The sequence below is a fragment of the Zosterops lateralis genome (genome assembly GCF_965231275.1).
Source record: "Zosterops lateralis genome assembly, chromosome: 1".
NCBI lineage: Eukaryota > Metazoa > Chordata > Aves > Passeriformes > Zosteropidae > Zosterops > Zosterops lateralis.
Genome location: NC_139762.1, coordinates 53,498,115 through 53,521,236, shown reverse-complemented (window position 1 = coordinate 53,521,236; position 23,122 = coordinate 53,498,115). Strand labels below are relative to the sequence as shown.

At 42.2% G+C, this 23,122-nt stretch overlaps 1 protein-coding gene across 3 annotated transcripts in view; it reads right to left on the bottom strand.

The window, feature by feature from the left end:
• Positions 1-23,122, bottom strand: part of COA1 (cytochrome c oxidase assembly factor 1) — a 52,817-nt gene that overhangs the window by 18,178 nt on the left and 11,517 nt on the right. The window contains exons 2-3 of one of the 3 annotated variants that reach the window (XM_083859220.1): positions 18,372-18,438; positions 5,494-5,694 (exon numbers count right to left, since the gene is read on the bottom strand). The gene's annotated coding sequence lies outside the window, so the exon portion shown is untranslated. Of the gene's footprint in view, positions 1-5,085; positions 5,260-5,493; positions 5,695-18,371; positions 18,439-23,122 lie in introns of those variants that run through there. The other 2 variants (XM_083859219.1, XM_083859221.1) reach the window with 2 other exon arrangements.

The following is a 23,122-nucleotide window of genomic DNA, read 5'->3' as shown; positions in this document are numbered from 1 at the left end:
TCATTTTTTCTTGTGCTTGGAGTCTTAAAATATAAAGTACCTGCTTCCCTGTACCCTACTCTTTTTGGCTTCTTTAGGAAAGGACTTTTGGGTTTTTTTCCTGAGTCTTCTTTCAATTTATCCTTGCTCTCTCATTTGGATGCAAACCTATATTGCAGAAATTTACATAAAAGTTAATTGACTGCAGGAACTGTTTCTCCTCTCCTCTCTATTTTTTTTTTAAACTAAAGCCACTATAATTTTCTATTATTTTTAAAAGCTGAACAGCTTAATGGGTTATGTGTACTTAGTCAATAAGCTGGTGATGCCCATGACAGGACCAGAAGTGTTTGGTTAGCAGCGGGGAGGAAAAAAAATCAATAACTCCAAGCATTTGGCAGCTTTGTGGGCAGGAAATAATTCTTATTCTCTGGTTTAAATCAATGACCTTCTTTTCTTTGCTGTTCCAACAGGAAATTATAAACTCTGAGAACACTATTTGCATAGTGCCTTCTGCATGCTAACCCCAGCAGTGCTCGTCTGAGCTCCCTGTTAAAGAAACCCAGGCACTCTTGCACAGAGCTTTTCAGCAGGCACTTGTATCTATTAGAAGCAGAAATAGTCTAGCGAAATATGTGAAAAGAGTTCCTCCTTCACTTCCAACAGCACCAGCCTTATTTGATAACAGCACTGTCTACTGCAGAGTATGAAAAAATGCCTTCTTTGTAACTCGGAAAGATGTATTTTCACACAGAAACTTGCTGCTTCTACATTAAAGCTGCATTTGCACCTCTGTATCTTGCTTGTCAGGGTTACCTTAATATGCCAGGTATGATTTGAAAGTGCTGCATTTTTGCTTGAATTCAGCATTACAAAGTTCACGTTTTTGAAAGTTCCAGCCTCCTCAGTGCTGTCATTTTGCAATGCTCACTTAACAAAGAAAAATAAATAGCTCCCTTGTCTTGCCATGCTCATGGGAAGCTGTACCAGGAAGGTGATGATCCAAGAAAAGGATCGAGTGTTTAACCTGGCACTGAACTTGCCCTTTTAACTTTTTCAGCTGCCCTACGCTGCATTAAGTCCAGTTCAGATATTTTTTAACATGTAGGAGAGCTGACATTCAAAAATACAAGCTAGCTACAGGAGTTGGAGGAAGTGTGTGACCCTTTTTACTGTGTGGACAGTGTGAACACAGTGCAGCCCCAAAGTCTGGGATTCTTGTCTAGGACCAGAGCTAAGCATTGCAGCACCAGCAACTGGCATGATACAGCTCCTGGACCTAAGCACCCCTTGATGTGCTTAGCTTCTTTCTGTGCAGGAGAATGATATGGTAAATCAGTCTGGAGAACATGATTATAGTCCCAGAGACTATCAAGGTCTCAGTTGTCTGCATGGAAATTAAATGTCAAAAAATTCAGGCATTCAGATTTCTCCGCTTTGCTTTTGTACATGACAAGTCCTTTCACTGTAGTTCTCAGCATTCCTCCTGTGCTCCCAAAGCCCCTGGCACAAAGCTGTAGTCATCAGGTGACACTTGATGTATATTTATTAGTTACATCACAGTTCCCTCTCTGAAACAAAAAGGATGGGACTGTTTCTCAGAGTGACTGAAGTGGAAGTAATATGCAATTCTTGCTCTCCTGTTCTGTTTCTATTAATTTTCCAGATGTAAAGTTGCCTATCCTGACCCTACAAGCATTCCACTCCTTCCCACTGCAAACTCTACTTGCTTATTGGGGTCTCTTCCAGATCTCCTGCTGGAGCGCCCTTTGCATTTCTGAAATTTGCTGCTCCTGATTGAAGGGAGCCAACCAAGAAAATGAGCTGCCTCCCTTTCTCACTGACAAGAGACCAAAGCAGCATCTCAGACTCACAGCAGAGCTGAGGTCAGAATGGATATCAGGAGGTCCCTTTTTCCAATATCCCTGCTCAAATGTGGTTGCCTACAGTTGGTTGTCTAGGATGATGTCTAGACAGCTTCTGAGTATCTCCAAGGATGGAGACTCCACAACCTCTCTGAGCAACCTGTGCCAGCTCCTTGTCAACTTCCCAGTGAAAAAACATTTCCTAATGTTCAGACTGCATCTCCTGTCCTTCATCTTGTGCCCATCACCTCTGGTCCCATCCCTGGGCATTGCTGGACAGAACCTGGCTCCATCTTTTTCACATATTGACATATGTTGATGAGATCCTGCTTGCACCTCCCCTACTCTGAATATTTCCAGAAAGCAGAGGGATAAATCACAGGATAAATTGGGTAGGTATTGCTCAATTTACTTTCCTCTGTTGAGATGGTCATAAGCAAATGTTTCTTTCTTTTCCTGTTGTTTTCCCATTTTCCTTTTTTTCCTCATGCATACATCTTCTAAATGTCATGCTGTCACCTTTTTCATTTGAATACCACGTACCTGGAATGTTTTTATACCACTACAAGAATTGTTTGATCTGGAAAGGCATGCAGATAGAATAGCTCATGTGAGAAATATGAACTGGTTTGGTTAGTTTTAGGCTTTGGATTGATTTATGGCCAATTTATGCTTCCATGTGAATAAAACATAATCAGAAACTGTGGAGTGATACTACTGTATATACAAAGAGGAGAACTGCTCCTGTTACTCATGGGAATGTATAGGCCATAATCTAATTTTTAGAGGTTGTGAAAGGTGTGTTAAGTGACTAATCCATTTCACTAACATCTGACAAGCCACTTTCATAATGGGAAATATTACCTTCTTAGATAATTTGGTTTTTAACAACTTATCATAGTTGTTATTCTCCTAAGGGTGCATATTTTCCACTGTGCAAAAAAAATGGCATGAAATGAAAATGCTGATAGACTAAAAACCTGCATTGGGCTTCAAAATAGAAGTTTGTGGGTTGTTGGTTTTTTAACATGTACAAGCTATGGTCTTTGAGATATTTGTTCAAAAGATAATCCTGTATTTCATGTGGCCTCTGCTTACAGAAAGGAAAATATATTTTCTGGGGAAAATAAACTAGATTACACTGCAGGAAGAGGAGGTTTGATGTTGCAATGTTCAAGAGTGCTCAGATGGAAATTCAGCTCCAGAACCCTGTACTGAATTTAGGACATGGATTTTCCAGTTGTCTCTGGTTTTGCACTGCACTTAAATGTACTCTTGTATTCATACTGAATTGAATGGGATTTCCTGTAGAAGTAAAAAGCAAGATTTTCTCTCTTTTGAGTTTTAAACCAGGTAATGACTTTGCTGACTTTGGAAGAATAACTACTGATTTATACCACCATAAACAGAGGCAAAGTCAGATTAGGACTGTATCTCAAAATGACAGTGTTCAGATGCATATTTAATCTTGGTTAAATGAAGCATTTGCAATAAAGTGCACTATCCACTGCTCCTATTGTTCTCTCAGTAAATGTATTGTGAAACTGCTTGTGGTAGGGTTTTTTTTAATCTTTTAAAATTTAGTAATGAGGATCCACAGTATCCAAAATGTTACTTTTCTCATGTGATGCCTCTCCAGACCCAGCCTCATCTCCAAAATGGCAGAATTGGCCGACAGAGTTTAAAGTTATGAGTTTGGCTCCTCTGCCTGAGTCTGGCACAGATAAGGGGCAATATTCCCTTTGCTGTCCTGGATGTTTGGATCCATTAGACTCACCCTCAAGTGTCTTATTTGTTCTTTTCCACTTATGTTGGCCATTCCTTACTAACAGGCCATTGCCCTTCACTGGAGACAAGCAGCTAGGGGAGCAAATAGTTGAAAAGGCTTGGAATCTCCTATAAGCATGGGATTTTCCTCTGGGCATGTTTTGTCTGGGCTGCTTTATGATGCAGAGGTCTTACGGGAAGAAAGAACTGGCCCTACAAGGTCTGGATACTTTGCTGAAAGATGAATACTAGTTAGCATACATAATATCCAGTACTAGTGGGGAAAGTAAGAAGAAATCAGCCAGTCATTTTGAGCTTATGCAACAAGCTGCACTCCTCTGTGTTTTTTCCCAAAATCTGCTTGTTAACTATGATGCAGTATGTGCCATTTGTGCTTCAGGGGACTAAGAATCTAAGCCATTCATTGGTGAAAGCAACAACTTTCTCATTCATGTTAATGGCAATGTTTCGATTAGTCCCAGAGTTCTGGGAGGGAGTAAAGTCCTTCCTTCAATAACCAGCAGTTACAGATGCAGCAAATGTTAATAATCTCATAGGAAGCAAACTAGGCAGGCAGGCATACATTCCATCACCCAGAAAATCTATCTCATGTAGCTTTTTGTGGGACTGTTCACACTTTAAATCAAAAAAATGTTTGATTTTTAGTATGGAGATTTGGACTGTTTGCAGCACCCAAAGCTGCAGTCCCATCATGTTGTTTTCCATTTCTCTCAGACCTGATGTCTAATGTGCTCCCTGCCCAATTTAAAGCTTAAAATGTCATCTGGTTGAGGAGTGGAGGTGAAGAAATTCAAACAGAAGCAGCAATTGTTCTCACACTTTTAGCAACTGAGCTCAAATGTCAAAAGAAGAAATATAAGAAATCATTAAAGATTTAAATAGCTTCATATCTGACATGAGCTTTTAAAGCCACAAATGGACTTTTATAGGGAAACAAGAGTATGCATGTGGGTTATGGGGGAATAGAAAAGGGCTCCACATGCAAGTGTGGCATGAGAGTTTTATCAAATGTTAGCCTAAAGGATAACTGGAGCCTGGATTTCAATGCTATGCCAAGTGAGAGCAGCTAGCTGCTCTGCTCCTCCTGCCCCATGACTGCTGCCATCAAGTCTTCGCTGGGGGAAACTTTTTGTTAAATTGAGCCCAGCAAATGATAAGGAAAACGAAACTGAGACTTTTGCATGGTTTATCTTTAGGGATACAGTAACTTTATGAGACACTTCAGGGATACTGTATCCCAGATGAAGGGATGGATTTGGGGGGTTTGGGGTTTTTTTTAAGGTTACTTTTGAAAGCTCTCTTTAGGTATATAATAACCTTTCAGGAGACTGAATCTTTAGGAATAAGGAGTTGTTAGGAATAGCAAGTTGTTACTTTGATCAGTGTCAAGTCTGATCCTTGGGGTTTTTTACCTCAGTTAAAAAAAAAAGGTAGACAGAGTAAGACCACTTACTCTCTTAAGTAACCAGTCAACATAGATGTCCGCTGCACTTTGTGTTTTAGGAAATAAATTGAAGCCACACAAAGAAATCTGGAACCTTTGCCATGGCCAAGAAGCATGTCTGTTTTTTGCAGTGGGCAGGGCTTTTCCAGTGGATCCACTGCAGTTTTCCAGCCTCAGCACTGCTGTAACTCAGGAAGCTCTTGAAATGCAGCCCAACTTCAGCACAGCACTAGGGTGTACTAACAAGACATAATTTACTGTAGTTTTAGCACAACAGGGAGAGATCTGGCAACATTAGTGCCCTCTGCACATCATTGGCTCTAGTGGTTTTTTCCTCTGGCTTCATTTCAAACAGTTGTATGATAGGCTGATAACCATATTTTAAACCCAGCCATGCTTGATGTAGGCTTGACTTACCTTATTTGGATTGAAAGTCAGTGTCTATGGCTTGATTTTCAGGCAGCTGAGGAAGCAGGGAGTGCAACTTGTCCTGTAAAGCACTCAGCCTTAACAACAGGCCTTTTGGTGCCACTCCTTTAAAACTGTAGTTCAAGATTGCTATCACTCAGCCTCAAATTGGCTAAAAAGCCCTTCTGACAGCTCTTATCCAGACTCCACCTAAAACAAAAGAGAAAAGGCAGGAGTGGTATCTATCAGAGACAGGGGAAGAATATTCAAACATTCCTAAGGATTCAACATGGTCACTCAACCTCCCAATCCATGACATCTAGCACTGTCAGTCCTACTGCCTTAGTTTTCCTTATAACGAATTTGCAGTAAAGAGAGAAGTTGGTACATGATATTTTGACATGACAACAGTGCCATCAAAAACATTACGGATCTCTTGCAGCTTTCTCAAGCCTTATTCATAAAAACCTTATGAAAATAACCACACTCTTTTGCATGAAACCATGCCTGCTGGCTGCCTGAATGGTGCTAACAGTATTTGTAAAAAGCAGGTAAAAGACCCTATAACTAAATATAATTTTCATAATAGACTTTCCTCTGTACAGTTCTTCCTCTGTTTGTAATGATGAATAAATCCACTATAGTCCATGAGCTGGGACTTCTCATTTGGCAGTTCATCCAACTTTTATGAACTAACCTACCTGAAAATGGCACTTCTAATGACACTTTGTCCTTATCAGTCATTATCAGTCTCTGCACATGCAATATTTTGCTCTATAATTACCAGGAGGAACAAAATACAGGAACCAGTGATTTTCAAGGTTTCAGTCTGCAACCAAGACCTTAAATTTTGAAAGCTGTGTGAGAAGTGAAATAAGAACACCTGATATACTTCAGATCTGGGCCTTTTGGAATCTCCAAAGCTGACAGAGAGCATAGATCCCTGCAGCCTTTCCCTTGCAGGGAAGATCTAGATGTTCTCCAATATCCAGCCACATGCTGTCTCAAAATTCTAATATTTTCATTATCTCAAAGACCCCGTGTGTCTCTGTCAAGTCTGTTATAACAGAGAGGGAAGTTCCCAAATTTTATGTATACAAATGCAGATGCACACAGAACACATGTTGAGAACAGTCATTTATGTAGGAAACCAGGCTGAAATACGAGCAAGTCAGTCAATAAAAAGTTGGTCAATTCTCAAGACATCTGTTAAAAGGCCTGACAAACATCAGCAAAATCTGTGAATGGGACTGAGCACTTGCTACAGAATGGTGTAATGTGGCCTCCCAACAGCAGTCTCTTGAGTACCGCCAGCCTGCATGGGTTAATCTTAAAAGTATCAGCAAGAACAGCCTCAACAGAAATGAGACTTTCATTCAGTGATCACTCAGCCTTAATTAAAAGGACACTTTTCAATTAAACTTCAATGACATCTTCTGAAAAGAAGTTTTACACCTACTATATTTCTTTTGGACAAAACAGTCTGCTCAGCTGTATTCCCAGCTGTACACTCTGTTTCTCCCAGCTTGCTGGCATCCACAGCTATTTAGAAAGAAACTTTGTTATGTCAACTGCTAGGATTTTCTACAGTACATATTACATCACCTTTCCTGAGAAACTGGTCTAAGCAGATCCCTTTTCTTACTTTCTTGTTTCATAATGTCCTTCACATTCCTCTTTCAATATTTGTTGTTCTCTCTGTGGAAGCTCGGTTGCCAGTATTTTAAGGAAAGGTTACATAGCAAAAGGGTCACTAATAAGCGTTTTTTTCTCCCTGCCCCATACTCCTGGAGAGAAGCTCTCTGTATGTGACACCATTAGAAAAAGGTTTAGAAAAAGTTTCCCTTAAGAAAAACCTAGAGCATTCACTGCCAGTTTCAGAACAAGAAAATAAATTTGGAGCATAAATTATTACCTTGGCCATTTTAATTCTAAAGGCGAAGAAGTAAGAAGAAAGAGCAAGGGACAAAGCCAAACAAGGACCAAATTATGCTGTGGTGCAAATAAAAAGCCAGACCCTTAAATTTCATCCTCATCCCTGATTACTTGGGTGACTGTGCCTCTGATCAATTTGCTCTTGTGCCTCTGCTTACTTCTTGTTGAGTCTTGGTACTTATGAAACAGCCTTGGAAATCAACAGTCATACATCTTTCAAAATGCCCTCAACATAAAGATGTATCAATTGAAGTGTGGTCTGGAGACAGCTGAAGGTGTTGGAAGCCTGCTCAATTCAGGTCCAAAGCCTTCAAAGTAGGCAAGGTAAGGACGAAGTGTGTTAAGTCTGGGGACAGGATTTGGAATAAGCTGAGAATGAAGCATAGGAAAAAAGAAAAGATAGATATTTCTAACCTTAGGTGTATACATTTGGGTGGCTTAATGCAGATGCTCCCTAGTGGGAATACATGCACACACAGGTGTGAGCTGGCACAGGAGCTGGCTGCTTGCTGTTCATTGAGGTACAGTCCCTCCTTGCACCAAGGGCTGTGTGCAGGGGACATGTGCAGCCTGTTGTGGGGCTTCAGCTCAAAAACATGGTAAGGATGCTTATTTTGGCTACTGCTAGGTGCCTGAACGTGAAGTTGGGAGGTATCTTTTATTCAAATGCAGCTCTTTCTTCTAAAAACAGCAGCTCCCACATAATCTTCTTGAATAGTTTGAGTTTTTCTATATAAACAGTGGAGAAGGAAATCTAATTTCCAGTCTAGGAAAGGAAACACAGCTAAGTGAACACTGTTAACAAGGGCAAGCATATTATCTCTGCCTGTTTGAGAACCCACTGAGTTGAAAAAAATCTTTTCATTAGCTGCAGTAGTCTTTATTACACTCCATTTGAATGATCTGTTTAGGATTAAACATTTCTTGAAAGACACACTGCTTTTAATATCAAAGCATTTTCCATTTCATTTGCTTCATTTTAGCAAAATGCTGAATGATCTGAATGATCTGTGTCATGTTTAACATGAAGTGTAACTGAAGCACTCTGCATCCTGCAAAAGTGCTTTCTGGACTCGTGTTTTTAAAGAGATCCCTGAAAAATCAACATTAAAAAACACAAGCAAACTATTTTGAAGAAGCAGGCATAAATTTAGTACAAATAAGCCCTAATCTTTACTGGAAAACCCTTAAAGAGGTCACAACAAACAAACAAACAATTCAAGACCACTGTGCTTCAACAGCAAAATTATCTAAAATTTAGCTTAATCCTTTTAGGATCAGGAGTCTGAACAGATAACTAAAACAATGAATAATAAAATAGCCAGACACTGGTATCCAGTTAATGCATAAGCATACTGATGATGGTATATAAACAATGCTAAAAGAACAGGAAAATTATTAAAGCTATACTTTACAATACTTCATTTAGTGTTCTGCTGGAATTACTGCCTAGGAAGCTACTAATACACGTTCATTATGAATACTGAAAGTGAGCACAGGCAGAAACTTGCCTGTTACCCAAATGAGTATGACTAGTGCTTAATGAATCTTTTACTAATCTTTCTTAGAGCCTGAACTTCACTTCCAGAAAGGCAAGATTATTTGGGAGGTTCTATTTTTCCACTTAAATGCAGAATCAGACACATGGAGTCCTTCCAAGAGGGGTTAGTTTCTTCTGAGCAAAAAGAATATCAGAGTAACAAAGCCCAAAGAACCTGCTTCAAACTTGGTTCACCAACCTTCCAGTTGTATGTTGGTTTGGGAATTTTCTTTTCTGGAAGGAAGAAAAGAGGGGGGAAAAAAAATCACCTGCCTGGTGGATGCAGGGAAGGCCGTGGATGTTGTGTATTTGGACTTCAGCAAGGTCCTTGACACTGTCTCCCACAGCACTCTCCTGGAAAAACTGGCAGCCCATGGCTTGGACAGGAGCACTCTCTGCTGGGTTAAGAACTGGCTGGATGGCCTGGCCCAGGGAGTGGAGGTGAGTGGTGCTGTGTTCAGCTGGGGACAGTCACCAGTGGTGTCCCTCAGGGGTCTGTGCTGGGACCAGCTCTGTTCAGTATCTTTATTGATGACATGGATGAGGATATTCAGTGTTTCAGTACTAAATCTGGAAACGACACTAAGATGGGAGTGTCAATCTGTTGGAAGGTAGGAGGGCCCTGCAAAGGGCCTGGAATGGTTGGATGGATGGGCAGAGTCCAATAGGACGAAGTTGAGTAAGTCCAAGTGCTGAGTCCTGCATTTTGGCCACAACAACCCCCTGCAACGTTACGGGCTGGGGATGGTGTAGCTGGACAGTGCCCAGGCAGAAAGGGACCTGGGGGTGCTGGTGACAGCAGCTGAACATCAGCCAGCTGTATGTGTGCCCTGGTGGCCAAGAGGGCCAATGGCATCCTGGCCTGGATCAGGAATAGTGTGACCAGCAGGAGCAGGGAGGTCATTCTTCCCCTGTACTCAGCACTGGTGAGGCCACACCTGGAGTGCTGTGCCCAGCTCTGGCCCCTCAGTTTAGGAAGGACATTGAGATGCTTGAGTGCTTCCAGAAGAGGGCAACGAGGCTGGTGAGGGGCTTGGAACACAAGCCCTGTGAGGAACAACTGAGGGAGCTGGAGTTGTTTAGCCTGGAGAAAAGGAAGACTCAGACGTGACCTTATCACTGCAATTTCCTGAAAAGTGGCTGTAGTCAGGTGTGATTGGTCTCTTTCTCCAGGCAGCAACTGACAGACAAGAGGACACAGTCTTAAGCTGTGTCCAAGGAAATACAAGCTGGATATTAAGAAAAAGTTCTTTACAGAAAGGTCTGGACTGGAATGGTCTACCTGGGGAGGTGGTGGATCCACCCCCTCTGGATGTGTTTAAGAAAAGACAAGATGTGGTGCTTGGTGCCATGTTTTAGTTGAGGTTATGGTTGGGTTGGACTTGATGATCCTGGAGGTCTCTTCCAACCTAATGATTTTGTGAAAACTAGTCCAAAGCAGTATTCTGTTCTTGTTCCAGTTGACCTGTTTAGGGTTTTGCCACTGCCTTTGCTAGACCAGGAAAGACTCCTGTGTATTAAAAAACAGCACCCCTCCCATGGCAGAGTGGGACCTCCATGCCCCTTTTTACAGAAATCATTCACAAGACTACAAGTGCTTTCCCTATTTCCTGTTGTAGGAGTCTCAGGTGAAGAGACAGCTGTATCATGCCAACCTATTGTGAAACATCAGACATGAGGTGTGTCTTCCAAAAGGTCTGAATCAAGATTGCAATGCCCAAGTCAGATGCCTAAAGTAGGGAGGCAGTCTCAATCCAGACTACCCTTTCCCCTTCCTGAAATGCTGAAGTTGCTGATTTTCCCAACTTGCCTTTTCAGTTGCTAAGGATTTCTGTTAGAAAGAGGTGATACAGCAACTTTAGTTTTTACAGCACCAAAAAATGCTGCAATGAGAGAGTCAGCTAATGATACTGAGGAGCACTTCTGTCACATACAGAAGCCCTGTGTAGGATGGGCTGCTGTCACAGGTAAATCCAGCTGGGTTAGTAACAGACTGGAAGTTGTGGCTTCTACAGAGAAAAGGCAGACTCATGACAAACCAAGGGATGTGACATAGGAAGGGAACTTCCCCTTCCATTTTTATCCCTTCCTCCCTTCATATTTTATTCCTTGTCCTCCCACTCTTTTGCAAAAATCCAAAATGGTCATGTTACAGCTACAGACCATGCCAAAGATTTGTTTCCTCTCTCTCTCTCTGTAGGAGTTAATCATTTCCAGCAAGCTTTCTGGGGTGATGAGTCAATAACACAAAGAAATGACAGAGTAGATGTGATATTTATTTTCCTCTTTTTTTTCTTTTTTTTAAGCATGGCTGCTCCCCCCACCTGAAAGAATGAAGGAAGGGGTAATCAAATGCACTGTAGCTGGGAGCTTTAAGGATAACAACTCCAAATTCTGCAGCTTTCGGTAAAAGGCTTGTAGTTTTTGTATTCTTTTTGCTGTATGTTTACTCAGCAATGCTGTTTTAGAAGTTGCAACATTCATCTTTAAACATTAATTACCAAGGCATGATTGCTTCAAAAATCTCCTGCCTGAGGCCAGGACCTAGGAAGTGGAAAATGTAATTTCAGAAAGCAATGAGAACAAATGCTGAGCCTTTTAATTGCAGGTTGGTACAAATGACTAACAATAAAGCAAAGCCCATTTTGGACAAATTTGTTGTTCTGTATGTCAAATTCAAAACTTAGCAGTGAGTTGCCTGGGGTTTGTTCTCTGCCCCTACTCTCTTTGCAGAAGTCAGAGAAACAGATGGATTTTTGAGTTGTACAGGAAGTACTTTTCTAAAAATTAGGTTAAAATTATTTACAAGAGAGAAAGAGAGATTGAAAGCAAGGAAGAAAGAAAAGAAGGAAGAAAAGAAAGACTAAATGATGACAAAGGCAATAGCTGCAGCAGTGGTTGGACAGTTGCTGTTGTCTTTTGGAGCTTCATTTCAGGGTGAAGGCAGCAGTGATACTCAGCATCTATCTCCATCTCCCTCAGTTCTGCTGAAATTTACCTGGAATCACCAACAGTATAACAATGGATCGTGCCTGCTTCATCATGTGTGGCAACACAAGATTAAATACTGCTATGACTCAACATTGCCACATCAGATGTCCCAACCTGATGCCAACAGAACCACTGCAATAGCAATGGCATCTCCATCTCCACCCTTCTGGCCTTGCTGCTGGCAGAACAGGGACAGCCCTGTATGAGCACCTTTGCAGGGCATCAGAGGCACTTCTTTTCACACAAAGGCAGAGAACTTGCTCATTCTAGCCCCACACTGCCACACCTGGGAAAACACATCTGATGAGAGATGTGACTCATGGCCTGATGGGTCTGAGGCTGGTTTCCTGCATGACCATAGGACAGACCATTCAAGCAGACTCTGTGATGGTCCTAAAGTTGCATTTATGCACCAAAGTCTGGAGGCCAAAGAGATTACAGATTGTGATAATCATATTTTCTAATGCAGATGTTCACTGGAAAACTCCAGTTCTGTTTCTGGGTGTTCTCAGAAGCACTTCTGGCCTCATAGCACTGCACAGCTTGTGCCTGCCTCCCTGGGATTGAGAGATGTCATGGCACTTCACTACCGCAAGGGCCTGAGTCACTAGGTATACCAAAAATCTCCTGTTTCATCCAGAGAAATGGAGAGAAGGTGTTCATGATGATGGTCCATGCAGTCCACCTCCTCTCCCAGTTGCTCTTAACATTTCTGTACTGGAAGATTTTCCCCTGTGACCTGGGAGATCTGCTTTCAACACGCTCTGAGTACATTCTCTTGCTGATTCAGTATGCACCCTTCTGTGAAATGGGGAATAAAAGACCTCCTTTACCTAATGGCTGTTCTCACCAGGCCTGTACTGCAGACCCTTATTTCCAGGCCAGTTGTTGTGGGCTCATGACCACACTGTTAAGAGTTTGGTCCTTACTGAGTGGACTGGCTGCAGCCACGCTGCACAGTGCTCAGCTCACATCTCTTCTCATGACCCTGTAGTTAACAGTGTTTTCTGTTCATGGGCTTGATGGGTTTTCTCAGTTCAAAGTATGAAGAGTACTAACAGGTGTATGCTGCAGGCAGCCAGAGCAGTGTTGTGTTAAAAAACTATAATGTCAGAAAAAAAATTGTTGCATGCTCCAGAAAAAGGATGGGTAAGGGCACAAATGATGCTATTGCCTAACCTTGGATACTGATAAAGCACTGTCCTTGCTGAAGGAAACACATTTGGTGTCTTCCACATCTATCCTATCTGTTTGAAGCAAACCTTGGACTGCTCTACACAGCTGACAACACTCACATTTCCCATTGTGGATCCCAACGGATTTGTTCCAGAAGAGTGCTCTGACACTGATGGATGTCAGGCATACTGACCATGGGCTGTATGAATGACCAGGAAACCCACTGCTGGAGAAGAACAGCAGTGCACCAAGTTCAGCCACAGCATTTTTAAGCAATAGCTGTTCCACTTCGACAGGGTCCCTGAAGTTCAGGAGAGGTCTCTCACTCTCCCAGACAGAGCACCCAGCAAAACATCAAACCCAAGCGAAACACAGTGAGGTACAGCAGCCCTCAGTTGGAGTGTAAATTGGTGAGTAAGTAAAGATGACTCACATTTTCCAGTGCTCTCTCACACTTTCAGATAATCAAGACACACACTGCATTTGTAGGGTGATGTCTGGAAGTATGCAGCAGAACACCAGGGCTTGCACTGTCTCCCATCCTCCCTTCCTTTCCCAGAAATCTGGTGGCCAGTTTCAGCTCTGTTTTATCACAGGTATGACTGGAAGGCTGAGATGAAGTCTCCTGTGGCTCTGTCCTTTTGAATGTCACTGCTGCTCTATAGAAACCCAGCTGCTACTATGTTTTCCTGACCGCCTCTAAAATGATTGTCAAGGACAGAAAATATTAATTAAATTTTAATTAATAAATTGAATACTGTGGGGTTAATTATAGCTATTTACAGGGAGTGTATGGGATTTGGAGGGCCTACCTTCTGGTGTTTTTGCACAAAGTGTTGCCTCTTCCTTTAAGCTCTAATTAGCTAGCTTTTTTCTTTTTAATAGCCAGGCTTCAAATGACTGCTCAGTAGCTCCCATTTTGTTCCTCATCAGCAGTCCTCCAGCACAGCTGCTACAGAAGGGAAGCAGCCCTGCAGCTTGCCTTGAAGGGAGTAGGTGATAAAGAATCTATCAGAAGTGGTGTAAACCAACAAAATGAATTTAAAAAAAAAAAACAAAAAAAAAAAACAAAAAAAACAAGAGTCTCAACCCCTATACTATGTTAAGCAAGGAAACTATATAAGAAACAAAGAACATGGGGAGAAATAAGAAGGAACTACAATATCTGAAGCTGCTGCAAGGTCAAAAATATTCTTTCTGTATGCAGCCCTCTTGTCCAGCTGCATATTCTGCCTTCCTGCATATGCACAATGCCAAAAGTCATCAACAGCAGATAAGCACCTGGGAAAAAGCAAGCTGTTCCAACACAAAGTCAACTGTAAAACTTGAAATAATTTCTCCTCTGCTCCTTATTTTCAACCTGCTCCACATTTTCTCCCTAGTGGTAAAACCTTTTTAAAATTTAAATGGACCCAATTACCTGTACATCTAGCTACTCAATTTATACCTCTAAAGAAAAAGGGTCCTTTCAGGACACTGTTAAAGTGAAGGCACACAGTAATATACTGTGCCCAGATATGAGGAGTTTATTCCAGACAGCTTTTCAATCTCATGCCACTAGATGAAAACTAACAGTGCCTAAGAACCAGCACAGAAGAGAGCTTTGGAAGCTTGGGGATATTTTGGGCATTGTTTTGTTGGGATTTTTTGCAAAAGTGACAAACACGTTCAGTAGGCAGACCACTGCTTTCCCTCAAGTATCTGCTCCTGCCTGCTAAGTGCTCACGACTGAACGGCTGCATGGAGGGAGCAGAGGGCAGTGGCGGGAAGTGAGGGCTGGCACAGGCACCACAACCAGCAGCTGGCCTGGTGCCTGCCTTCTCCTTCCTACCACAGCAGCTGGCTCCAAGTGGTAGGCACAGGACACTGGTTTGGGCTCCTGCTGAGGTGAGACAGGGTGAAGAAAAGAAGGAAGAAAATATGTTGGGATTTTTTTCTTTTATAATCAAGAGCAATAATGCTAGTAAGGGAAAGTGGGAATAGACTGGCCAACATGGAGAGAAGGATATCTCCAGAATTTCACATGGAACCCTGTGGTTTCTGAGGTTGGGAAACCATTGCCCAAATTAAAAAAGCTATCTTCCAACTCAAGAAAGGAAACATAATAGCCAGAATCACTCTTGTAGAAAAGCCCAAGTCATCTGACTCCTCAAGTGTGCTCAAAAATTTTATCTACTGTCCCTTGCAGCAGAACAGTTTCACTGCCCAGAGATACTGAGCTGAGAGCCCTCCAGCACCAAGGTGTCTCCTCACCTCGTGCTTTGGTTGAAAATGTCAGATCATAGTGCAAAACCCCTGCTCCAGGTCTACCTTTGACATTCACAGAGATTTACCCAAAACAGAGAAAATAAAGCACTGCCTCCTCTTCTAGTTATTTGGAGTTGTGACACCTGAGAAATGCTTGCCAGCATGTGTAATAACACATCTGTTGCCAGACATTGTCTGAACAAAAAAAGCAATCCTGCATGGTGTCTCCAGACAGGCTTTTCTCCACCTCAACAGTAAAACTAATTTTGTATTGAGGATGTAAAGATCCAGCAGCTTAGAGCTTCTGCTCCCGCCAGGATTTAGCTGCTTATTCAAACTCCCAAGATCACAGTCACACCGATGGCTGGTCACACCCGTGGGCTCAGAGGCCTGGAGCTAGGCAATGAGAGCACCGGCTTAGTTACAAGCTTAAAGGGCTGAGAGCCTTTAAGGAGGCTGAGACCCCGGATTAGCGAGGGTGTTTCCAGGCGAGGAGGTGGTGCCCGCCCGGCTGGGCCGGACAAGCAAGAGCTGCCGGCAGGCTCGGGCTGCCGGTGCCACCTTCTGGACACAAGCGCCAGCGTCGTTCACCTTCGGATGGAAGAACACTATGGAAAGTGGCTTCATTGCACTCCCTAGTCCTGCTTTTTTGGGTTCCTTCCCGCCTCCCTTCAAATCCATCACCATGTAGCACATAACTGAGGAGGAGCAGCCCCGAAGGATAGCAGCAGCAGAATCCAAGCCGGCTGCACAGTGCACCCCACCTCCTGTGGGAAAGTGTGTACCACCAGCTCACAAAACATTTCCGGCCTTTAGCATTTAGTTCTCTTCAAACATTTCCGTGAAACAGCAGAGCCAGGCAGAAGTAGACACAAGACTCATTTAAGAAACACCTGTGCATTTTAGGGATGAAAAGTAGGGGTATGTAAGGGCACCCTGGTTAATGCCAGAAGTGCCATCTCAGAGGCTCACAGAGTATTTATTTGAACAAGGACCAGCCTGTGGAGAGGGTTTTGGCTTGCCTTGGTGGCTGATTAGCTTTAGCAGCCACGTATGAGTGCAGATATGAAACCCTGCCATTGATGCCAACAGCAGTTGTGTTGTCACAGACAATTGTGCCCTTTAACATCCAAAACACAAACTGCTGCATGTGGTTACACCACAGGCATTTCTGAGAGCAAGGCTAAGGTTAGAGAGGCCACCTCATTCTGAAACAATCCAAAATTATATCTCCCATGTACAGCAGCTACAGTTCTTTCTTATAGCTGCAGAGTGGGACTTGACCACTGTCTTCCAAGTGGCAAATGGGATACATACACCCAACACAGTCTTCAAAACCAGCTTGCAGAATAAACTTGGGAACAACTTTTACTGCAGAGAAGATGTCTTCAAGGAATAGTTTAAAGAGTGAAATTACGGGTGGTAGGCCAGAAAAAAAAGCCGTGATGTTGGAAAAAAAATGTCTGAACCAGTAGAAAGCAAAGAGGAGCCAAAAGGAAGAGCTGTGGGGACAGTCAGGAAGCAGGCAGGAATAAAAAGCTGCAGGCTGCAGAGTGCAGTGCTGCAAGGCTCCACACTGAAGACCTGTTCTTCTGCCCCAAACTAAGATGGAAATATGGACTTTGAAGCTGTCAAATGCTTGCAGCAACTGCAAGCATGCAGCATGTAAAACAAAGGGCCTCAATTTAGTGGCAGCTTTTTTAGGGATTACCATAACACGAGACAGTGGCAATAGAGGCAATGGACCTTATGAAATGTACACATAATAAAATGAGGTCTGTAATGGGAACTTGAATGATCCAAGTATTATACAAATGCTGCTGCACTTTTATACTGCAAATGACATTTGTTTCCATCTAAGAAGACAGGGCGCAGCAGTAATGTGGAGTCAGGCTGAAGGACCCATAAAGCAAATATGCAGCAACAGTAAGGGAATATATTTATTTCAGAATGAAATATTTTTTTAAATTGCATATATTCTTAAATATCCACACAGCAATATGATAAATACCAGCTGTTTGGCAATTAGAGCCACACTGCAGCTTTGATATTACCATATTGCTGTTACACAATGCAGTTTCAGATGCTGACCCATCCAGGTTGCCAATTTTTGCAGCTGGACTCTACCTGAGTTTAGCTACTGCACAGCAGCCCCAGATATATGTACTGTTACTGCTTGTTTGTGTGATGGCATCATTCAATTTCTTTTAATGTAGATTTATTAAATAAGCTATCTTCCACAACAGTGTAATCAGAGTAACTGACGATAATAGCCATTTATTCATGTCAAGGTTTCTAATTCCTGCTGCTGCTAAGTCTCAGTTCCCATAGCCCTCCAAGACATGGAAGGATATGGACAAATCCTGCCTAGAGTAAGTTTCAGTGCAATCTGGGATTCTAAGCCCCACAGAAAGGGATTTATAGATGCACTTCTCTCTAGGACTCCTATATATTGTTGTATGATTTATAACGAAAGGTGTCACTCAAGTACTTCTACTCTCACTGAGCACCATCTCTACAGATTTTATAATTTCTGGTCTGTATTGATTTTAAAAGCATCTTTAGCATGCAAGCAGCTGTTTAATGCATTTTGACCTCAAAGCAGGGAATTTGCACAAGTATTCCCACTAGAATGTTTGTCCTTTCGTGTCCGTGCATTAGGGCTCTTTAAAATCTGTCCATGTCCCTAATCTCCCTGGGGAGCTTTCCCTGAAAATTCAATGCTATTCCACAGTCTGTAACAAAAGAGGGCGGGGAAAAAAAAAAGAAAAAAGAGGGACAGAGAACAGTATTTATGCATAAAGTTCAAGAGCCTTTTCACTTAAAAAAACATATGCACACACAAAAGCACCTCAACTACAGTGCCTGGGATTTCCACAGCAAAGATCTGACAGCGCGTGCAGTTTTTCAACTAATTTACAATAAGGCCATCAGACATCTGAGCTCCAGATGCACCCGTATCCAAAGCCATAAATAAAATAGAAAAGAATACTCTTACCCTAACATAGATTTTATAAAGATGTGTTGAAGGCTTGGCAGATGGGTTTTGCTGTCTCAGCTTTTACCTGTGTAACAAAGTAAACGCAAAAAGCTGATTACTGGCTTCTTCAATTCAAGACCTTTGCATTTGCTCCCATATGCTCACATGAAGATATGGGTAATTTAAACAATAAGCAAAATTGTGCTCCTCAGGGAAGCTGATGGCAAAACTTCCACTAGCTCCAGCAGGCTCTGGGTGTTGCTCAACAAAATGCAATTGGCTGGACTTGATTCAAACTCAAATTCAATACTATAATTGAATTTGTCTTCTTCAATCTACAGATTTGCCACCTTAACACAACCGCTGGTTCTGCTTTTGTCCCACGGTTCTGTGGAAGAATAAAACCAATGACACAGGCACTGTCAGCAAAACTGAGGTTGCTGCAGGCAGGCTGCAACCAGCTCTCTCTCTCCCCTGGAGAGAGCTCTCTCCCTCTCTTGAATTAGGGCAAGACATCAAAACACTGTCATATCACTAACTTGTTTTCCTCAATCTACGTGCTGTTCTAACAGCGCAGAAAACTGGAATCACAAACCTGAAAGAAGGCATATCACACTGCAAATATTTCTGAGTTTCAAAAAGTTTGCCAGTTGAGAAATTAGTTTTTTCCCCCATGTAGAGATGACGACATCATCATCATGTCTAGATTTTATAAACATCTGAGCATTCTTCTGAAGCCAGTGTGCTGTTTGGGCAGACAGCGTGGAAATTTTAGTCTGTTTCATCCCTGATGCCTACACTTAAAGTTCACTGTTAATACACACAGATACACAGATGAACATACATGTGTATACAGACATGCTAAGAAAATAAAACATTTCTGATACATTCTTAAAAGGAAATTAAATTGGTGAAGGCAGATTTCTGAGCTCAGCACATGCTAGAAATACATCCTCAAAACTGTTTATTTGGCTGACTTTAGGAAACACTGTGCACTGTGAGCAACTGTGAACATCTGAGGATGGGGCAATGACAGGGAGAAGAATACCCAGTCTAGGACCAAAGCCCGCATCACAAGGAAGCAACAGGGGCAACTCCAGACTTGAGAGGTAGAACAGGCAGCGCAGGGAACAGGCACCAAGGAAGTCACTGGACTAATGTATGGTATCCACGGCTGGATACATCCTTCCAGAGCTATCTTTAAGAGGCAGCACTTGACTCAAGCAGCTCTTGCAAAGTGGGCTCTGCTTGTTTCTCTGTGCCTTGGCTCAGTCCCTACCCACAGTCCCCATCCCTTCCTGCTCTCAGGACCACTCCCAGAATGTGCACCCTTGATTCCAGTCACAGCACTGCTTTATAATACAGCTCATGGAAAGACAGAGGAGGAAGAGAACAAACATAATTGATGATTGATGACTCAGACTAACTAGAGAATGTGCTTAAAGCAAGTTTGTTTAACCAATGGCAATATTTTGCTGTTTGCTTTACCCCCTCCAGACTAGGTCATCCCAATTCCTTTTCTCCATTTAATGGTGACATAACTAAATGGCCAGGAAGAAGCTGTCTCATCTATCATAAAAACACAGTACACAATAATCATAGGAGGCTACTGCTCAAGACAAAGCCATGACCTCTACATTTAAGAATTTGCTGGTCTGTAATTCTGAAGAACACGTTTATTAGCAAAATCCTGTTTTTATAAGCTGCAAATCAAGATACAACTTCCTTCAGCACTCTACCAGATTTATGAATCATGAGGCCTGTAGTGCATGAGATTTTGCTTTAGAAATAAAATTGTTTCCTCAACTGCAGAACTGCAGAAGTTCAGTCTTCTTTTTCTACAACTACTGCTTAGTCTCAAACAAGAACAAAACAGCTCTGGAATTATACATACATTTAAAGTCCTCTTAGTATCTACCAGATTCAGTATAAGCACATAATGATGAGTTTTTAAGTCTGACATCTGCTTGATTAGCAGCATTTTCAGTATGTGGCTACTTTGCAACACTTGGCAGCTAAGTAAAGCAGGTCTAGCATACAGACAGACATGGATTTTTTTTGTTTTGGGGGTGGCAGTACTAGAGGTTTCCCAGATATCCCTTATTTCAAAGCACGAAAAAAACAATGGCCAGCTCTGTACCAAACCACAGGTCAACAGATTTCAATGGTCCAAGGTTAAAATTGGCCTCCAGCTAGCTTCACAGACTTATCCCATAGGTATTAAACAGGAAACTTTTAAAGCTTAAAAATAGTTAATTATGTGACTTATCCTTGTAAAAGGATTTTTATCGTGTACATGAAGACTAGAAGCTTTCCTCCTTTGAAATGTTTATGTTTGACACTTTCTCTAAAGCACAGCAAGTCTGTGTTTTTCTCTCTTGCACAGGCTGTGGGTTGAGTTTGTTTTGCTATTCTTTTTTCTTTCACAAATCAAGCTGTCAGCAGCACGGAAAGTAATTCTGTAACTGGGACACGTAAGAGGTCTGTTCTGAGACTGCATCGCTGCCCCCAATAAAGTCACCCTTGGAAACAAGAGCACTTGAGAACATCTCAGCACACAGTGAAAGGCTTTCTGCTACGGTTTATTTAGCTGAAAAGTAAAAACATAATTCAAGGAAAAAGCTCCAGAGCTTAGAGATACTAAAAGTATGCAGTCTCTCCTTGAGCTTCCTGCTACTGCAGGCCACAACCTCTAAAAAACACTGTTTGAATATCTACTTCTGTGGGGACAATGCTTTTGAGCTGGGAGATAAACCTAGTTTTCTTGGACTGATATGAAAGCTAAACAATAATACACGCTCCTCTCCTACTACATAAACACTCCTAAAACTAAGGGAGTCCAGCCCAACACCAAATGCCACACTGTGCACAGCTGATTGCTACATGAATTGCTTTAGCTTGCTCTTAACTTCTTCCTCTGCTCCTTACTCACTGCCCCACATCACAGCTCCGAGGTGTTCTCCCCACGTGTCCAGGCTTCGACCTGAGCAGATCCATCCCATCTGCCCCTAAATGCCACATAGAGCCACAATGGCCCAGGTGGCCCAGGTTACCTAACCTCCATCTCCTGCGGGGTCCTGGAGCCTATCTCCACCATCAGATGCACTGTGCTTACCCAGCCCAGCCATGTAATTAGCAGTGCAGCTGCACAGCCACCAACCTGCCAGCACACATGTGGCAGACCACTTTTTGGCAACTATTAATCACATATTGCATAAGAAACAGTCCCTTAATGCAGGCAAGTCTTTCCACTCCCAAATCATGTAAAAGACATGAAAGCTTTTGGCCATGCAGAAAAGTGAACAAAATGAGTGGTAATTAACTCTCATGACTACAAAGGCCAACAACTTCGGCACTTGCAAAGGGGATCAGAGGCAGCTGAGCTGAGAAAGAACTGTAGCAGAACAAGTATTTGCCTGGGAGCAAACACTGCCTGAGTGCTTATTTTAGAATGAATAGTCATGTTAGTTAACTAGAGCTAACTTTTGAACAAATGGCTCACATTACAGCATACCGAGGTGCACTAGATGCACCCTTTGATGTACTAACTGACAACCTACTGCTGAGTTCTTTTCTTCAGAAATTAAAAAAACTTCACAATCAGAGCTGATTCTGGGTTTTGGCAGAGTCTTTTCACAGATTAATGGAAATGAACCTAAAATGGATTTAATCATTGCAGCATGAGATATTTACATTCAGCAAGAGCATGTGGTTTGCAAAGGGAAAAAAAAGGAACCAAACAAAGCTTTTCTGTAAATCAACACGTGTGACTGTCCCTCACTATCTCAGGACAGACAGGTTTTGGTGCACTACATGTCCATGGTGTTTCTGACCTTTCAGCACAATTGCAGCCTTTAAGCACCAGGATTTGGTCTGCTGTTCAGCAGCATATTATGCAGCCTGACACACCCTTCATGCCACTTAGTTAAAATACCAGTGAGGACAACAAATGTGACTCCCATGGTTTTCAAGAAGTAGGGGAAGAGAGCTGGGATTTGGGCAGTGATTTAGAAGGCAGACAAAATTCATCCTGAAAATATTAAGTAAAATGTGTTCTTATTATTGCCATGAAAATAAACACATGTCATCTGGAAACACATGAATTCAGGAGTAAAAATTTCTTTTCTACATGAGCTACTTCACACTGGTCATAAACTTAAGGGATTTGAGGAGGATTAAAGATTCACTTGTCAGCTGCTGTCCTTTAATTAGCTTCCTAACATCCATACTGACTGAAGCAGCATGTTCCCAATTTAGCAAATCAGGCTGTGTCTGTCCAGGTTTCACTGCAGCTCTGAAGGCCCGAAAAAGAGTATTAAATGCAGTGATTCTTCTGCCCCCTAGCAGACATAATCTACTCTATCAATTTTCTTCTGTCCTGGCTTTTGTGAGATGGATGAGAAAAGTATTAACCTAAATTCCAGAAGCTGCATAAAGTATGTGTAGCTCTTCATGATCTTTTGAGGAGAAATTCACATACCAAACCCCATCTGCTACGACCCACTCTTGTACCTCCTATTTCATTTCAGGTCCACAGGAAACTTCACCACACACATTCATTCACAACTTCACATTCATAACACAGATATGGATGGTCTTGTTTGCAAAGCACTTGACAGGACTTAGGAGTTCTCTGCCACTGACAACTCAGATCCCAACTGTTTAATCCAGCCAAAACTTCTTCACCCCTGTTTTGCAATCCCACCTGCAATGTGGAGATGATAAAATTCTTCAACCTTTCCAGCTAAATACTCTTCTACTTTTTAAAT